Genomic DNA, 19688 nt, shown 5'->3' with positions numbered 1-19688 from the left:
TATCTTCTGCTGACTTCAAAGTTATATATTCTCTTTTCAGTCTTTTCCAGATTACCCTTAATTATTCATCCCCACAGCTATGTCCATTTTCTCTGTCACTTTCTTACCCTTATCTATAATTATGTCATGCTCCAGACTAGACAAATGCTTTAGTGTGCCATTGACTTCTTCTGGTTTCCCCTTCTCTACTTCTTTCCTCCCTGCCCTCCACCCCTGTGTTTTGGTATCATCTAGAATTTTAGTTCTGAAATGTAACAGGTATACTTTTTTTGTCTTTTGTTTATTTAGTCAACATTAAATTTTACGAAGTCATTTATTTTGTAGATATTGTTGAATTGTCTGGATATTTTTGTTACTGCTAAGACATCTTTCTAAGGATGATTTTAGTTGTAGGATGATAAACATTAGGAGGTTTTGTAAATTTGAAGATGCTTTTTATTATCTACATTTAAAATTCTAGGTTTAAACTCTTTATTTTTACAGGGAAATATTACCTTTTGGTTTTGTTATTCTGATGCTTGTTCCTTTAGGAGATATGCCTTTTCTCTCTGGAAATGTCTAGGATAGCCTCTTTGTGTGTGTGTGTTTTATTTAATTTCACCACCACAATATGTCTGTTTTTGCCCCTCATCTGTTCTGTTTGACACTCTAACAGCCATTTATATTTGAGAATTTATATAGTTTTAGAGTTTGGGGAAATTTTTAGTCATTAGATCTTCAAATGTTTCTTTTCATTTGTCCTTTTTTTTTTTCTTTTCAGGCTGCTATTATATGGTTGTTAACACTTTTTTTTTCTATCATTCATATCCGAGGTAGTTTTAAAAGATAGCCCCAAAATTCTGTGACACCCTTTCCACTGAGAGGTGGAGCCTGTGTTCTCCATTTGAATCTTAGCGTTGTTGCTGATTCACCAATAGGATGCAGTGAACGTGATGCGGGGCTGGTTTCCAGGCTCAAGCCTTATAAGAGACTGGTTTATGCCTTTTTGTCACTTCATTGTTATTTTTGAGATTGAAGAAATTGAAGTTAACAGTATGTTCAATCTATCATGTTTAATGTTAGTTGGAAGTCTCTTCCTGGTGATTTGGATAAATACATAGATTGTTTCTTAATGTTTAAAATATATAAATTTATACCTTTTACAGCATTTTGATAGTATTGATCATCCTTTCCTTAGAGTCCTTTTTATTTTTAAGGAGATGATTGCTTTCTTATCTTACAATTTTCTGGACTCAATTATTCTGTAAGCTGTGCTCATTGTCTGTCTCCTGTGGCATTCACTGTCCTCAAATGCCATGTAATTCTAGTGTGCAGAGAAGCCATTCTTGGCTTTTTTTTTCTTTTTCTTCTTCTTCTCCAACTCTTATTTCTCTGTGTTTAGAAGTTTTAAGTCATCTCCCCCTGGCTCATTCAGTTCAGAATCAGATCTTAGATTAGAGGCTGGAGGCTCCTGTCCCACAGGGATATTTCAGATAAGATTCCTGAGCCAGTGGGTAGCTTGGCCAACACATTAGCTGGGTAGGTATCTCTAATCCCTCCTGTGATCTTGGACAACAGCTTAGTGTAAATAGCCAGGAGGTGGCCCTAGCTTCTTTAAACTGCTGTTTGTGAGTCAGGGATCCCCACCTCAGCCCTATCACTGTCCCTGGTTTCATGTGGCAGGCCTGACACACATCCCCTGCCAGGTGTTAGGGGCTTGTTTGTGTTGTCTTGCAGAAGATGAACATGGGCTGCTTCCATCTTGTCTTAGTCTATCTTGTGCTGCTGTAACAGAACACCTAAGACTGGATACTTTATAAAGAACAGAAACTTGTATTCTTCCAGTCCTAGAGACTGGGGAATTCAAGACCAAGGCACTAGAATCTGGGGAGGGACTTCTTGTCATATCTCCACACAGTGAAAGGTGGAAGGGCATAACATAAGAGCAAGCTAGGACCAGTTTCCCGCATCAAGCCCCTTTGTAAAGGTACCTAATTCCAGCATGAAGGAGGCACCCTCCTGGCCTAATCTCCTCTTAATACAATTGCATTGGCAACACCTGAATTGTGGAGGGGACACAGTGAAACCATAGCAGGTCTATTAAAGGCTCTGAGTCCCAGTAGGTCCACAGCCTTACCCCTGCCCAAGACTATGCATTGCTCTCCTATTTCCGGTTCATTGAGATGTTTACTTTTTTTTATTGCCAGTCCCCTATGTTGTCATTTATTTTAAAATTCATTTTTTAACTTTAATTTTAGGTGTACATGTACAGGTTTCTTATATAGATATATTGCATGTTATGGGGGTTTGGTGTACAGATTATTTCATCACACAGGTAATGAGCATAGCAGTCGATATGTAGTATTTCACTCTTCACCCTTCACTCTCCTCCCACCCTCCACCCTCAAGTAGGCCCTCCTGTCTTTGCTCCCTTCATTGTGTCCATGTGTACTCAATGTTTAGCTTTCACTTACAAGTGAGAACATGCAGTATTTGGTTTTCTGTTCCTGCATTAGTTCACTTGGGATAATGGCCTCCAGTTCCATCCACATTCCTGCAAAAGAAATAATCTCATTCTTTTTTATGGCTGTGTAGTATTCCATGGTATATATATACCAGATTTTCTTTATCTAGTCTACCGTTAGTGGGCATTTAGGTTGATTCCATGTCTTTGTTATTGTGAACAGTGCTGCAGTGGTGATGGTAGGGCAGGTGCCCATGCATTGGCCTGTTAATCTTTTTTTAAAAGTATAGTTATGTTTAAGATCAATTATTGCTTTGATTTAGAGCAAGAGGATGTTTTTTTTTTCTTAAAATCTAAACTCAGCACCATCATGAACATAGGTGAAAACTTAGAAATATTTTGCCCTTTGACTTGGTAACTCAGCAATTAAAAATTTAGGATTTTATCCTAAGAACACAAGTAGATAATACGTGTACAATTATGTTCATCAACAAGGGATTTAATAATTTATGTTATGTTAATAACTTATGGTGTAGCAGTTCAATAGAATAACCTTCCCAATCCCAGAGACTCTAATTGGGTAGTTTTGGAAAGGTTTTTTAAAAATGCATTTAAAAAAGAAAAAAAAAAAGATCCACAGATGATTCCGATTTGCCTACAGGATTGAGAACTACAGCTGTGAGGGTGACTAATATTCTGGAAAATGGATTAATTTTAATTCTAGTATTATGTCTTATACAGAGATCTCCTAAACTAGAGGTTGCTAAACTCCAGCTCACAGAGCAAATCTAGCATGCTTGCCTGCTTTTGTTCGCCTGTGAGCTAGGAAATGTATTTTACATTTTGAAATTGTTTTTAAAAAAGCAAAAGAATAATGATAACTCATGATGTATTAAAATTATATGAAATTCAAATTTTACTGTCTATAAATAAGATTATATTAGAACACAGCAACACTCATTTATGTGTTATCTATGACTGCATTTTTGCTACAGTGGAGGAACTGAGTAGGTGTGACAGGGACTGAGTGACCCACAAGGCTTAAAATATTTACTCTCTGGTCTTTTACTGGTCTTGTTCTAAACCAGTTCTTACTCTTGCCACTGACTTGACAGTGGTTGTTTGGGTAACTTCTGCAAATGGGTGTGTACACGTGTGTAGGGTGAGAGGCATTCTTCCTTACTTTGTAGCTGAAAATAGGTCATCCTGCTATGAGCTGTGAAGTCTGAATATGTTTCCCCTTGTTCCACTAAATTCAAAACAGTTACACCCAAAGAAGTTTCAGAAAATAGTCACTAGGACCCATGGGAGAAGGGCAGCCTTCCACTTTTGCTGATTTGATTAAACCACCTAAGAAGGGATTGCACAGACCTAAAATAAGCTCCAAATCAAAGAGGGTATTGCCTAGTCGGTAGGCCATTCAGCCTTCAGTTCCTCACGAAAGAGCTTTTAAAGCCACGTGTGACTAGATCAGCAGGTTTCTTCCAGCTGGTCTCATCAGAGAATTAGCTTTTGCCATGGGATCTACATAAGAGACTTACTTTAAGCTACTCTTCACTTCTTAGGATTCTCCCAGTTTCTGACATTAAGCTTTTTGGGTCATTCATATTGCAAATTTGCTTTTTGCATTTGATATTGAGCACTGTCTTTGACCATCAACCTTGCTCCCTCCTTCACAGTTTAAGCTCTTGCTAGCATTTCTTTTTCAGGTTATGTTGTTTGAGCACCCTGCCAATTTCCCCTCTACTCTCATTCTGCCTCAACATCACTACCATCACTGGATCAGCAGCCCCTATGATGCTTACCATCTGTCCTGAAAGCCAGGAATAAATAGAATATAAGATATGGGATGCTACAGGTGAAAGCCCCTGTTGATCACTGGGAATGGGGGTTGCATGATGGAAGAGAGCTGAAGTGGAGACTAGGATCAATGCTGTTAAAAGGCAGAAAACAATCAGAAGCAGAAATGCAGATATAAATGCATTTTGGAGCACACACTAAGAGGATGTCAGCAGGACTCTTAGGCGTCATGGTGATGAGTGCTGTTGGCAAATGCCTGAGACACTGAGTCTGGGGTGATGGAAGATTGAGGGAAGGAAGGGGAGGAATGGGGGTGGGAAGGATGGCAGAAAAGAATGAAGTATTTTGGGAGATAGTACCTTATATGGGAAATAGTTACATGGGAAGTAGGAGGAGTTTGGAGCCTGATATGCCTCAGCAGCAGAGGCCTTTCCCACCTCTGCTTTGCTATTTGTCAGCTGGGGCAGGTCCATTGTAGGACCAAAGAAAATCCTTCTGGAAAGGTGGCCAGCACCACTCGTGGCATACTGCAGGCCCTCCCTGGGGTAGCTCTTTTCCTACTTCCCATTCCCATCTTAGAGCTGTTACTATGTCACCACCATGACTCAGAGCCTGTGGAATCTTAGGCTGGGTTCATCAGCTCAGAAAGGTCTGACTTCAGTCATTTATGGGGGCACCAGAAATGACATTGTTTGGTGTCAGTGACCTCTTCCATGCAGTGAGCAAAGAGAGAGGCATTTTTACTTAATTTGATTATTCTATGGGTAATTTAGATGTCCCTGCATTCTGTTATGGCTAGACAAAGCATTATCCCAGAAGCACATGCAAACTAAATTATTATTAAGTGAAAGTTAAGTGAAACATAATGGCATATAATAGGGATCACAGAGTTATTGCTAAACAAATAGCCTCTGCTTCCACTGCTACCCCTCCATGCTGCCCAGATTCTGACACACAAAGTCCCCTCCTTATCTGTGGTACAGGGAAGCCACTGGTGCCTAAAGAGGAGCATCACTAATGCTTCCTGATAAGGCTTTGGGCATGGAGTACATCCCCGGACATGCACGCTCGTTTGGCAGGGCCTCTTGTCTGTGGAAACTGTCTCCTGCACCTTCTCAAAAGGTGATCTTCTACTTCATGGGGTCAGCTTAAGATCACTTTTTGCCAGGGGCCAGCATGACCCTCCTTAGGGCTCCCGGGGCCCTCTGAGCTTTATTCCATCACATCATCTAACACAGTGTATTGTGATTATCCAATTCTGTGACCCTCTCTTTTTCAAGTTTCCTAGCTTCCTGAGGACAAGGGACATGTCTTATTTGTCACTTTATCCTCTAGAGTGTTACTTCTTAAACTATAATGAGCAATGGAACCACCAGAGGATCTTGTTGAAATTCGGAGTCTGATTCAGCAGGTCTGGGGTGGGTAAGATGCTGCTTTCCTAATGAGCTCCCAGGTGATACCAAAGCTGCTGGTCCAGGGACCACTCTGGGTAGCAAGCAATGCCTTAACGCCTAACAGTGCCTAGGCTAAAGTAGGTGTCAGAAGCACAAATGTTCTGAGCTCAACCAGAGTATCACACATCAAAGTACTTTGAGAACTGTGAAACATTTATGAGCATGTTAGCAGCAGATGTAGCTACTTTTTTTTTTTTTTAAATAGGCCTGCTACCATTTTTCAGCTACCAGAGTAGCCAGTTGAAAAGTAAAAGTCACAGATCGGCTATCTGCATGGATTTTTAAAAAATAATAAACATATGTGAAACAACTGTTTGGCTGATTTTTCTTTTTTTTTTTCCACTAGCTGATTGAATTGGCTTTATATTTTTGTATTGGGGACTGGTATTTGGATATACTGGTATCTGTTTGGAGATAGACACGTTTCATCTCTGTTCAATTTTTAAAGTGCAGTCTCCTCCAAAATCGATTCAAAGTTAATTCACTTCAAGAAATAAGGGAGACAGAGGTGAGCCTTTTACAGTGATTGGAACATGTTTACTTATCATTCAAATTCCCTACTTCTGCTCATCCATGTAGGTGAATTTGAAATCTGTAGCTGGGTCCTGAATTGCAGCTGAGGTTACTTAGTTACTGATAGACCATCTACATGGGATGAGGATCTGAACGGAAAAGATCACCAATTGCTCCTTCCCCAACCCTTCTATCCTCTAATGTCCAAGGACTGGACGTGACATACTCAAGCTCTGTGGGACTGACTTGAACCCCCACCCAAGCCTTCTAGCCCTGCTGATGTTTTTCCAATGGAAAGCTGCATTTTCTCTCTTTTGGAATGGATTAGCATTGAGGCTGGTGGACTTCAGCAAATTTTCCTGGACAGTAAAATCCTATGGATGAAATTTAGTCCTGCCATTCTTGGAAAAGTAATGATTTGAACACCAGTGGGCTTCAACAGGCAGCAACTCAGTTTGGATCAGTGGTTAATAGGCTAAGCGCTGCAGTCAGATCTCTTGGATCCAAATCTTGGCTTTGCTACTTGCTTTGCGGGGGTGGGGGTTGGGGTGTTATTTAAAAGCTCCCTTCCTCAGTTTCCTCAGTTAGGTTTTGAAGGGAAGGCGAGGGGTGAAGAAAGACACACACACAGAAAGAGGGCAACTCAACAGATAATGCAGGCTTTATGTCCAGCATAAAACCTACCGAAGTGGAGGACCAGCCTAATGCCAGAGCCCACCACTGCTTACAGGCTGGGGGTACTTATAGGTATGGGCGGGAGGCATCTTGGCAGTATGGCTTGCTGCCTGGCAGGATATTGATAAGATGTTCCCGTGATGAGGTGGTTCTGGCCCTTGTTCCGGCGGGATGTCATCGTGGTGTTCCTTGGATCTTTGTCCAGCAAGATATGATAGACATGTTTCTTTAGTTGGGCCTTTGTCCACCTTGTGGTCAGGTGGTTGGGCAGGATGTTTCTCATGGCCTGAACCCCAATGAAATATTTCACTTTGACCAAGGTCTGCAAAATAGTGGGGAGCTTACAAAATGGTGCAGTTTGTCCTAACAAGGATGGCTATGAAGAATAATGAAACAATCAACACAAGCCACTCAGCACAGTGCCTGGCATGGCAAACACTCAGTGAGTATTAACTATTTTGATTACTATTTGGATTTTGCCTGCTTAGGTGGACATGTAGATGTGCTACAGCCACTGCCTGCCAGGAGCTGGATTAACCAGGATGATTTTAGCAAGTAATAGGAAACTTGGCTCACAGTGGCTTATGCACTAAGGGCATTGGTTATTTCACATAATGAGAAGGTTAACTTAGGAGAAGCTCCAGGGTAGGCTGACTCAGTGTCCCCTTGTTGTCATCAAGGACACAGGTTCTTTCTCTTCTCTCTACTAACTAACCTTAGGGGGTGGCTTGATCTTCAGGCTGCTTCCCCTCATGAGTATGAGGTGGTGGCAGTAGCATTACGGACAATGTAGATTCTTCCTTGTTCATATCCAGCTGGAGAGTTTGAGAGAAAACCTCTCCCTGGACTATGGAACATTCATATTTCCCTTCAGTCTAATGAGACCAGCCAGGGCTAGGTGCTGTCCTGAACCAGTGACAACTGCTGAGGGGCTGACGGATCACTTAGCCTAGACCAGGAACCCTAAAGTTGACCAAATAAATAAACTACTTGCAGAGCTCATAAAATATAGTTTCCTAGGGCCTAGTGAGTCTGATTGCTAAGGACAGGGCCCAGACATAGGCATTTCAATGTGCATGCCAGATGGTTTTGATGCAAAGAGAAATATTGAGCTTGGACTAATCAGGAGCCATCTCCGGAGCTGGGTACGAGGTTGACCCACAAACACAGAAGAGTGTGGGAGTGGGAAATGCCAGAATAAAATCAGGTTCAGCCAAGAAGGTGGGAATGGCAAAAACAGTACCCCCTGTAGGAGTATGGAAAAGGTCAACCATCAAGGACCCAGATACTGAAATCCAATGGCCAGTGGAACAACTTAGCAATGCCAGAAACCATTCACTGATTCAGTATCTTCTCTCAAATACTTCCTAAGGCCAGGTACTGTGCTAACTGCAGTAAATAAGCTCCCTCAAGCTGCAAACAGTATGGTGGGGTAGGCAGACAAATAAAACCAAGAAAGGGGGAATGGCCCTGGTGTTTTTAAGACGCAAGGATGACCGTGTGTGAGATTGTGGGAGGAAGGCATCAGGCACCGGCACGCATTTTCTTCTCTGATTGCTAAAGGGCCCTCCAAAGTACCAAGATTTGATGAACCTGCCCACTCTTCAACTGCTTTGTCTTCTGCTTTCCAAAGATGGATGATGTCAGAGCAACCAAGAGAGCAGAGTCCTTGTTTTGGCGAGGTGGAAGCGGAGAGGCCGACAATTCTGTCGCTGCCCTTGGGGAGAAGACTCTGAAGCTCATGCTGTCTTGGCTGGGCTGCCCCTGGGGCTGGTCAATCTCAACCTTGACTCCCTTGCTGTGGGGCGATGGTAGATGATGCGAGTGAAAATGCTTTGCAAACTATGAATCACCGGGTACCCCTGATGGATAGTGATCATTAATATAGAGCATCGGTCTTGCTCAGTCTCACAGTCTGACTCATGTGCTGGGGATGACAAATAAGAGAGAAAAGAGGCCAACTGTGTATTAAAGACATTTGTCATTCACCTCTGGTCTGAAAGTGTCCTCCCAAAGACAGACACCCAGCACCACTGATTAAGTAACAATAGTAGCAACAATTATGACACCTTAAAGCTCCTGAATGCTTTATATCTTCAAAGGGCTTATACATAAATGATCTCATTTGATGTCTGGAGTCTGGTGATGTCTGCTGCTCTGAAGCTCAGAATTCTTCAGTGTGGGCTGTCTGCCACCTCCTTGTGATGGGTTTGCACCCTGCTGCTAGGAAATGTCATGCCTCCTCCTCTGTCTTCCCCTTCCTCACACACAGCTGCCCATCTCCTCTTTATTGCTACTGTTTTGCTTTGAAATAACTTCTTCAAGCCATCAGCTCAGACGATCTGTTTCTATCATTGTCTCCTCAACTGATTTCCCTTGACAATTTCAATACCATGTCGAAATCATCTCAGGCTGTAAATATAAGAACCAGGGATGTATTTAATAAAAAAAGAGACTTTGGGTATAAAACACTTGCTTTTGCTAAAAATCAGAGTTTAGCAAATGATGTTTGACAAGAGGGAAAGAGAAAAACGGAGGCCTTGCATCCTTTAAACATTCTCCTTTCCTAGAAGGCTCTTGGATCTGTTTTCTTTATAGTTTCAAGTCTCCTGGGAGACAACCTGACAATGGCTCATTATGAGTCTCCCAGTGTGTTGACTTTCAGGACCTATTGCTTCCTATCCCCAACCCATCTGGCTTCATCTCACTGCAGGAACCAGGGCACAGACTCAGGAGACTTCTGGGATAAGACTTCCCTCCACACCTGCTGGTACCCGCAAAATGCCAAATGGATCTGCCTTGTTAGGTGATGGGACAGGACTGATACATGGAGATCTGGATGCTGCAGCCTCAGGAAGCTGGGGGATTTGGAGGAGCAGAGGTTAGGCAGTGAGGGGTTGAAATCCCAGTCCTCTATGAATGAGCTGTGTGACGTCAGGTAGCTTCCCCTCTGAGCTTCTGTGTACTATTCTGATAATTATTGACTCTCTTTCTGGATCATAGGCCTAAAATTCCTGGATGTGTACAAGGGTCAGAAGAGCAGTCCAAGCAACAATGCTGTACAGACTGACTGCTCCTAGGCCAGCACACTCACACAGGACACAAAGGAAGTGAAGCTTAGCTGTTTTCTGTCTTCTGGTCAAGATGCTGCTTAGTGAACAGGGAAGGCACTAGGGCTCTGTACTTGCCCGTTTACTACCCCCAGTGAATCTGCAGTTTCCAGGAGTTCTAAGAGAGTCTGAATAGATTGGCATTTCTTTACCAGAAGACACATGCTCTTTTCTTTGTTCTATTACAATCTCCGGGGTACCCCAATAGTGTCTTTCCTGGGGAGTCTCACAGTGCTGCTGACCCAGGTTCATGAGATCCACACCCCCATTTCCTATCACCATCCTGTGTGGAGGGTTATCGTGTCCTCAACAATTTGGGGCCTTCCCTGTCTTTCCTTCATGGTGACTACACCATGCGCTGCTATGAAAACAAGGCCAGATATTTACATTCTGTTAGTCCTTGAAGAATTGTATGAGTGTGTGTGCCCCTATGTGCCTTCTGAGCTGTGTTTTAGTGTAACCCTATTTCTGCAGTCTGATCACACATTTCTAAAATATAAATTGACCTTGAACATGCTAATAGCTTTTTTTTTTTTTTTCTGAGACAGAGTCTTGCTCTGTTTCCCAGGCTGGAGTGCAGTGGTACAATCTCGGCTCACTGCAACCTCTGCCTCCTGGGTTCAAGCGATTCTCCTGTCTCATCCTCCCAAGTAGCTGGGACAATAGGTGCATGCCACCACGCCTGGCTAACTTTTGTATTTTTAGTAGAGACAGGGTTTCACCATGTTGGCCAGGTTGGTGTCAAACTCTTGACCTCAAGTGATCCACCCACCCTGCCCTCCCAAATGCTGGGATTATAGGTGTGAGCCACCATGCCTGGCCAAACAGGCTAATAGCTTTTATTGTTTATTTTACTCTTCATAAATAGTAATGGTAGTTAAGTCCTAAGTTTGGAGTGTGTGAGTTTAAATGAGATATTGCATGTAAATCATTTAGCACAGAGCCTGGAACCTAGACCATGCTGCTGTCAGGGGAGGGATATCAGCAGTGTCAAAATCATCAGAGATGTCAGGGATATGAGCTCTGGATGTCCCCGGCGGGGCAGGGGGTGGGGTTGGATTTTTAGAACAATGCAAAAGCATTTTCTGGGCACACATCTTCAACTGCTGACTGGGAGATTTCACCATTTTATTTCTAACTGAGCATGTCCAAAATTGAATTCATGCTGTTTTCTCTAAAACCTGATGCCTTCAGCTTAGAGTTTGGCAGAGCTTTATATTCCTAAGCATTAGGATTTGCAAACAGGTGGCCTGTGGGCTGCATCTGGCTCACAGAAATGGCTCAAGTAGTGTTCTTTAAAAAGTGGAATATTATCATGTGTTAAAGTCAATAGAGTTTGCATTTTAAAATCCGTATTTCTGGATTCTCTTGGAAAAGTAGCAGATCTGGCAACATCAGGCCCCAGTGGCAGTGGTTGGCTGCTCTGATTGGTACTTCAGATGGGAATGTGCCCTCCAATTTTCCACAGTGTCTTCCACTCCATACCAGATCTTTGATATTGAAGCCCAGGTACTACATGCCATTTAACAATCACATAAGTCTATGACACAAGCTGGGAAGCTGAGGTGATAAGATGTCAAAGAACAGAGATGCGAAAAGAGCTGGCAAAGCTAGGGAAAGAATGCAAAATAAAAGCCTTGCTATAAAGATGAAATGAGATGGAATAATGAGCAGATTATAGAAAACTAAATTCACAATGTGAAGGGAAAGCTTGAGGAGCATTTCTCAAAGGTAGCAGAAAAGACACTTACAAGTAACCAGAAAGAAAATAATGACAAGGGAACACAGACAACAGATATCAATATAGAAATATTTGACAATTTTGAAAGACAGCAGGTGAGAGCAACAGAATATTCAAAGACATCATATTGAAAGGGCCCTTTAAGTTCCAGATAACATTAATAAAAAGAGACCAATACATAGGCATATCCCGGTTAAATCCTGAATTTCAGTCATGGCAAAAGAATCTGGTCTGCTGCCACGTAGAAAAAAAATTAATATGCTGCCATGGGATTTTTTTAAAAAGAAAAAAATAGGTTTTCAAAAAGCAAAAAAGAATGAGACTTGCTGAGAAGAACCTTTCTCTCCAGTATGGAATACCATATGTCTTCGTTAGTTCAGACTGCTATAACAAAAATATCATAGACCAGGTGGCTTAAACAATAGAAATTTACTTTTTACAGTTCTGGAGGCTGGGAAGTCCAAGATCAAAGTGCTGGCCAATTCAGTTCCTGGTGAAGGCCCTCTTTCTGGTTTGCAGGCGGACACCTTGCTGCATGCTCACATGGCAGAGAGAGATATCATCTTTCTCATGCCTGTTCTTATAAGGGCACTAATTCCATTCATGAGGGCTCCATCCTCATGACCTCATTTAACTCCCAAAGCCCCTCCCCCAGATGCCATTACATTGGGGATTGGGCTTCAACATGTGAATCTGGAGGGGGAGGCTACACATATTAAGCCTATAGCACCATGAGGCAGGGCAACAAACATAATTTGTAGGAAGATAATTCCATTGTGTGCTGAGTTGACATTTATATATGGATGTACAATAAGACATTTGAGAAAGGCAAGATCTGAGATAGCTTACTAATCCATGTTTAAGTAACTTTGGGAAATTTGGGGTTAACAAAGTTAAACATACTTCTTTGCTCAAGCATTATTCTGAAACTTTAATATGATCATATACATTGTAAGTTTTAAAAGTTGCCACAGACAGCATTTCCTAAACTTATTTGACAACCTAATCCTTTTTTTAAAAGCCTACATCTATTAATGTTGCCCAAAGGAGTATTCTATGGATTATAGTTACGGACATGATTTAAATAGGTGCTAGGAAGACCTTTAATACAGTTCAAGATTCATTCCGAATAAAAGCTTCTAAAATAATTTTAAAAAACAAAAAGATGCTTTATTAACATGAAAAAAACCTATTCCAAACATATAACCAATTTTATAAATAATAGTAAAAGACCATGAAAAATCAGGAATAAGGATGCCTGCTATTAATTTAGTAATTTTCTAGACATTCTAGACAAAACAATAATGCCAATTTAAGCAACTAGAATCCCAATCCAAGCAACTAGAGAGCTATCAGACCTTAGTGAGGCTGCTATAAAATAAATGTGCAAAATGTTTTCCCCCTAAGCTAGCACCAACTAATTAAACAAATATAATATATAACTATTCAATTTTCCTTAGGAAAAAAAAACACACAAGCTATAAATACATTTAACACAAAGTGTATAGGATTTGTGTAAAGAAAATGGCAAAATATCACTAGGGAACATAAAATAATATTTAAACAGAGAGATAGACATGCCATATTCCCAGGGGATAAAACTTTATTAAAAGATACTAATTCTCACTAAATTGATTTAGAAATTGAATGTGTTTCTAGTATAAATCCCAAAGAGTTTGAGAAGGGGAAGAATTTGATTCTAAAATTCATTTGAAAGAGTAGACCAATGAGAACAGACAAGAAGAGTTTTTAAAATAAGAAAAAATGAAAATCTAGGGCTCTTGCGTTGGCAAATGTTAAAATCTGCAGTCAAAAACTGTAGATCATCTGAGAATTTTTTGTCAAGATTGCAAATTAACCTGCCAAAGTTTGTGGATGCTGGCAGAAATCACAGATTCCTGGGCTGAGACACAAAGTTTGTCACTTGTGCCGCAGCCGTGGCATGAATGTCATGCTTCTATTGGTCCCCTGGTCTTCCAAGTGCCATCGGGGCAATGCAGAGGGGTCCAGGAAGATGCTGGATACTTAGGTGGCTTTCATCACAGCTGAGGAACCCTGAGGTTAGAGAACCAGAATCTTTTATAGTGGACAGTAAGCAAACCTGCCCAAGCTTTGCCCCAAGGAGGATTTAATCTTTATTATATTAGAGTGCAGCAAACCTGCCCCTTGCCCTGGAGACAGACACTGTCTCTTCAAAGGCCCTTTGCTATCTTCACATCCTTGAATAGGTGGCCAATGCCTCTGCTGACAGACATGCAGAAACATGAGAGACCCATGGAGAATTGTCTCCAACAAAATCTACCCCTTGTTTCCATACTGTCTTGGTTTCTGGTGAATTTTCCAATGAATATGCCATTCCTTCCACCACTCTGATTAATATGAACAAGTAAGCCTAGGACCAAATGCAGTCAATTTGTCCCAGATAGCATTGAATTAAAGATACTATCAATAGGACTCCAAGCATCAGGAGGAGGCCAACCTGCAGGACTGACCTTAACCATGTCCGCCAGGGTCCCAGACCCAACCAACTGAACAAATCCCAGAGACCATCAGCATAGACCTTACAAAAGTAATTTACTCTCTCCTTAAGTTTCTGTATTGATCTTTCCATTTGGCCTAAGACGTTAATCTAGCTATGGGCAAATGTATTAGTGATTGCAGAGATTCTGTCTTGGCACACAAAGAGGAAGTCTAGGGAAATTCTATCATCCATAACAACCCTGGCAAGTGAATTGAGGCCAACCTGATTGACCATGTCAGTCTAGGAAGAGAATCCAAGGAGCTGAGCCAGAATTAACTTAGAATTCCCCAGAACCCCTCTTGGCTGTGTTGCCACTTTGGGGCTGGCCTGAGATTTCTGTTAGGAGAAGAAAGACATATCATATCCAGGAATGGTCAGGGTAGATTTCCTGGATGTCCAAAATAGGTCTCCATACTCCCCACCCTTTTTGTCCTAACCATTATCCAGGAAATGGCTGAGAGAGGATGATCTCTTTCAGGAGGCAATTGCATTTGGTGACCAGACTTATGAAGGTATGTACACCAGGAGAAGATGAGGGTAGTGGAGTCAGAAATCTTTTTGAGTTGACTTTTGAGGAAGTTAGTGCACTGTTCAGCAATCTCAGATGCCCGTGGATGGTAGGAGCATGGAAAGTTGGATGCCTTAATTCTCAGTCCCATTTTTTAGTAGCTCTTGCAATAAAAAGGGTACCACTGTCTGATTGTAAATGGTCTCAAAAGCTGAACACATAATACAGATTAATTTCAAAGGCTGGAAAAGTTCGTGACTGGAGTCAGCTGATTGGACAGGAACAGCAACACCAAAGCCTGGAAAAGTGTCAACAGCAGTGAGGCACCACTGATAGCTCCAGGAAGAAAGGTCCACTGTCATCAATCTGCCAGGAACAGGCAGGGCCATGCTTCATGCAATGTGGCTTCCCTCACTGAAAGATGAAGAGGTCAAGTCTAGGAGTCACAGTCTGGCGTGCAGCCCTAAGTCTGCATCAGAAGCACCGAGTCCTTGGCTCTGCGGCCAGTCTGTGGTCTGTGTGGGGGCTGTGCTGCCATTTCTGGTACAATGATGGATCCAGGCAGCCCTTGTGGAAATCTGAGCAGTGCAGGCTCCATCAGCAGCTCCCTTACAGCTGGTCTCATCAGAGAATGAGCCTTTGCCATGGGATATACATAAGTGACGCAGATAGTTCAATCAGCAGCTGTGATTTGTGCCCACTGTTTGTGTGAGGTGTCTTCAATCTGCCAGTTTGTAGTTTTCCAAGTGGCAGATAAAACAGCTAGGCCATTGGCAACTGTCCAAGAGTTAGTAAAAATATGGCAAGGTTCATCAAGATGAGTGTTTTCCATGAGAACAGGCTTGAATTTTGCCCATGAGCAGTGACTACACCATCTTCAGTTCTACATAGCTGATGCTGAGGCTAAACAGCCCCATGGTCACCACTGGGTTTCAGCTTAACTGAACCATATGTGAACAAGGCCCAGGCATTTAGGAAAATCTCTGTGAATTGAGGGCCCTGTTGAGCCAGCAGCTTTGCTTCAGTCAGTGGAGAGGAAGATAAAGTTTCCCCAAAGAGATAGGTGCCTCTTTTTAAACTGTAAACTTAGATGTTGCTGAAGCCAAGCTAGCTGCATTCTGGAATACTCTATTTCCCTTGTTATTGAGTCTGAGTTGACCCACTCAAAGTGGACTATCAAGTCAGAGATTCACGAAGCCTCTATGGGTCAAGCATTCACTTTGACCGAGAGCCCATTAGCAAGCTAATAGCTGCTTTGAAAAAGAGGTTTATGATGTGGTTATTGTGCTACAGTTTTGCAAGTTATTACCAAAGGGAAAACTAGGTAAAGGGTACATTAGATCTCTCTGTACTGTTTCTTGTAACTGTGGTGAATTTAAAATTATCTCAAAATTAAAAGTTTTTAAAAAGTTGATCTCATGGAGGTAGAAAGTAGAATGAATCGTAGCTACCAGAGGCTGGGAAGGGTTGGATGGTGGGGCAGGGTGGGGGCAGGCAGTGAGACAAAGAGGTTAATTAATGGGTAAAACATACAGTTAGAGGGAATAAGTTCTAGTGTTCACTAGGAGAGTCGGATGACTACAGTTACCAACAACTTATTGCATATTTCAAAATAGCTCTCAGATTTCGAATGTTCCCGATACAAAGACTTGACAAATGTCTGAGTGATGGATATCCTAATTGCTCTGATTTGGTCATTACACATTGTACGCATGTATCAAAATATCACATGCATCCCATAAATACATACAATTATTATCTATTAATAAAAATTATTTTTAAAAATTAACAACATTTTTTTAAAAAGTTTAATTTCTCCCTAAACCCCAAGAGGCATTTCCAGGTGGAGGTTGCCTTCCTTTGGCAGAGACTCCAATTTTTGAAACTATTAGTCATAGAGACTTATAGCTCAAAGGCATCATATTATGATTGTGGGACCCTACAAGTACTAGCAATTTTCTATATCTGGCTCTTCCCAATCCAGATAATATCATCTGGCATTTATGAGCATGAGTAGTACAGGCATGGGAAACAGCAATCCAAATTTACATTCTGTGGTGGAAACTACAACAGCAGTAGAGGGAATCATCCCAAAGGATCCTCCACACAAGGTCACAAGCCCTGCCCAAACCTTGTCAGATGAATTTGGTAGCCCCTGTGCCTCACAGGACAGGGTGAGATGATGACCAAGGTTCTTGTGTCCAACAGACCCATGCAAGTTTGAGTCCCCCAAAGTTCTCTAGTGTATTCAGATAGGTGCATGTGCCCTTCTGTCCTTCCTGGGGACAGGGAGACCTTGGCACCACTCTCAATCATCTTTTTCCTTGAAGTAGCTGAGGCCAGGATAGAGGATAAGGGAGGGGCAAGGGTGTGCAGAGGGAGAGAGCTGCCTTGTGCCAGTAAACACAGCACATTTACTTCAATTTTTGAGTATCGTGGTGGCTGTAACCGTATCAACCAACAAACTTCCAATGCTTTTGGCCCACCCAATAAGCCCTCTCTTCTTATTGCTGACACCATCTATTTCATCTTTGGAGGCTCCCTGATTCCCTGCTACAGCCATTTTGCCTTTTTGCTCAGGTCTGGGGCTTGCTGCCTCATTGTCATGAAAACATTCCTTCTTCCTTTTGCCCAAAGGAGAGTAAGAAACAACCATAGTATCATGCAGATAGCTTGTTTCAGTGTTACCTCTTGTCACTCAGCCTATATCATTCATTTACAGGTAGGACAATCAGAGATCCTTATTCTTCCTTCCTCTGTCGTCCACCACTTGGGTACAAGCAATGACAACTATATCTCAGGATGTCTTTTTACCTCCCCTAACCTGTCCCATGAGCCCCTTATCTCTTCTCTGCTAGAAAGCCATGTCTCTATCTGCGTCTCATCCTTACTGCCAAAAGCTGTGCATGATTTGAGATTTTAACTTATTTGCAAGCTAGCAAGTAAGCCTGCCACAGTTTCAGAAAAGTAGCAGAAGACATGAGACTCCTGGGTCAGAGACAAATAATTTTTTAATTTACCACATTGCAAACAGTATGAAGTTTATGTTGCCAAGTCCCTCGTGGGCAAGTGCTGCCAAGACCCTCATGGCAAATGTGAAGGAGTCCACAGGCTCACTATGCATGTAGTGAGCTGGGTTCCCTAAGTACAGACACAGATGAGGAGACCTGAACCTAGGGAATCCAGCTCTTGTATTATACACAGTACATAAACCTGCCTGAAGTTTTCCCCAGAGAAAGAGAGACATTGTATTATGCTGGCAGAAACCAAACTTGTTCTTTCCTCTGGAGAAAGACTTCCTTTCTATCTTCCAAAGGTGTTCACTATACAGACATCCTTGAAAAAATAGTCTGGAACAAAGGAAGTCTATTGTAAGATATTCATAGAAAATAAAGTTAAAAAATCCAGAATAAATCATTTTGTATTTGGATATTTAGAAAACAAACTGTTAGGAATCATTTTATTAAAGAGATTAATGCAATAGTAAGATGAACAAGTGAATTATTCACCTTAATATCTCAGGACAATTTAAGCTTGTATAGTCTTTCTTTCTCCTTCTTTCCCTTCCTTTCCCTCCCTTCCTTACCCTCCCTCCCTCCTTCCCTCCTTCCCTCCCCCCTTCCTTCCTCCCTCCCTCCCTCCCTTCCGCCCTTTCTCTCTCTCTCTATCTTCCTTTTTCTTTTAGCATAATGCAACCTTAAAAAATTCTTGGCAAGGTTACTGATAATGCTTTTACCCCAGCTGATACAATTTTCAGTTAATTATGAATTTTCATACTTTCTGTTTTAACTTATGCAATTATCCAAATAATATTTCAAAAGCATTTATGCCAACTAAATAACAAAATAGATTTGGTATCTTCCACAGAAAAATAAAATATTAAATCTATTGACATAGAAATATTCTTTTTATTCAAGAAAATATTGTTGCTAAGTCAGTGACAGTTGGCTTGAAGCATCTATTGAAGGTGCTGTAGAAACATATTCATATTAAAATGCATTTTTCTCCCTAACTCTTAAGCTTTCTGGCAGGTACTTAGAAACTGATCACTGTACTTAAAAGAGAGACTGAGATTTCTCGTTTTATTTACCCAGAGTCAAGAGAAGTTTCTATTTCCTTCTTGGATATTACTTTTAAGGCCACAATCATTAACATAGTGTAATGATATAGATATAGAACAAAGTAGAGATATAAGCTAATTATACAAAATTGCACAAATGACAAAAATAGAATTTCAAATTGACAGGATAAAAATTAAAAATTCAATAAATTTTTTAATATACATGGTTAATTATTTTAGGAGAAAATTCAGTTTGAATCATAATGAGTTATATGATGAGTCCTATGTGAAGATAAATGGATTAACATTTTAAGATAAGTATTAGCTTCTCCTTTTCTTTGCTCTTTGAACCAACTGTAGGATATGCTGGATATGCCATGAAATTGCTTTATAAAACACTTCACTGACGGCAGGTTTTCTTGCCCTGTTCAAATTCTCCTGTAGACCTAAGTGCTCAGTTGAGGGTTCCTGCTCCTTGGCTCTGGTTAACCAAGGTAGCCAGTGCCTAAACAATTTCATCAGGTCTGTGTGGGGCTATGGATCAAATCAGAATGTGCAGTTGCAATTTGCTTCTTCTACCTGTGTATTCATGCTTCCTCCAGCAAGTGATAAAATTTAAGATGTGCTATTGATTCAAAGTAGAAGTTTAATTTTATACTATGGGAGACTGCAAGGTTACCATTTGGGTTGTTCTTACATAAAAAGTGATTTACCCATTGATTCCCTCATGTTGCCAGCATTTGCCAGGCCTCCTGCCTCTTCCTGCTGCATGCCAGTGTTTCTTCTCAATCTTTAGTTTCTATCTTGATTGTCTACCATACCTATGTATTCATCAACCATGCTGGTCTCTTGACCCCATCCCC

Source organism: Nomascus leucogenys, chromosome 6 (assembly GCF_006542625.1).
Source record: "Nomascus leucogenys isolate Asia chromosome 6, Asia_NLE_v1, whole genome shotgun sequence".
Taxonomy (NCBI): Eukaryota; Metazoa; Chordata; class Mammalia; order Primates; family Hylobatidae; genus Nomascus; species Nomascus leucogenys.
Note: the sequence above shows the minus strand (reverse complement) of the source record.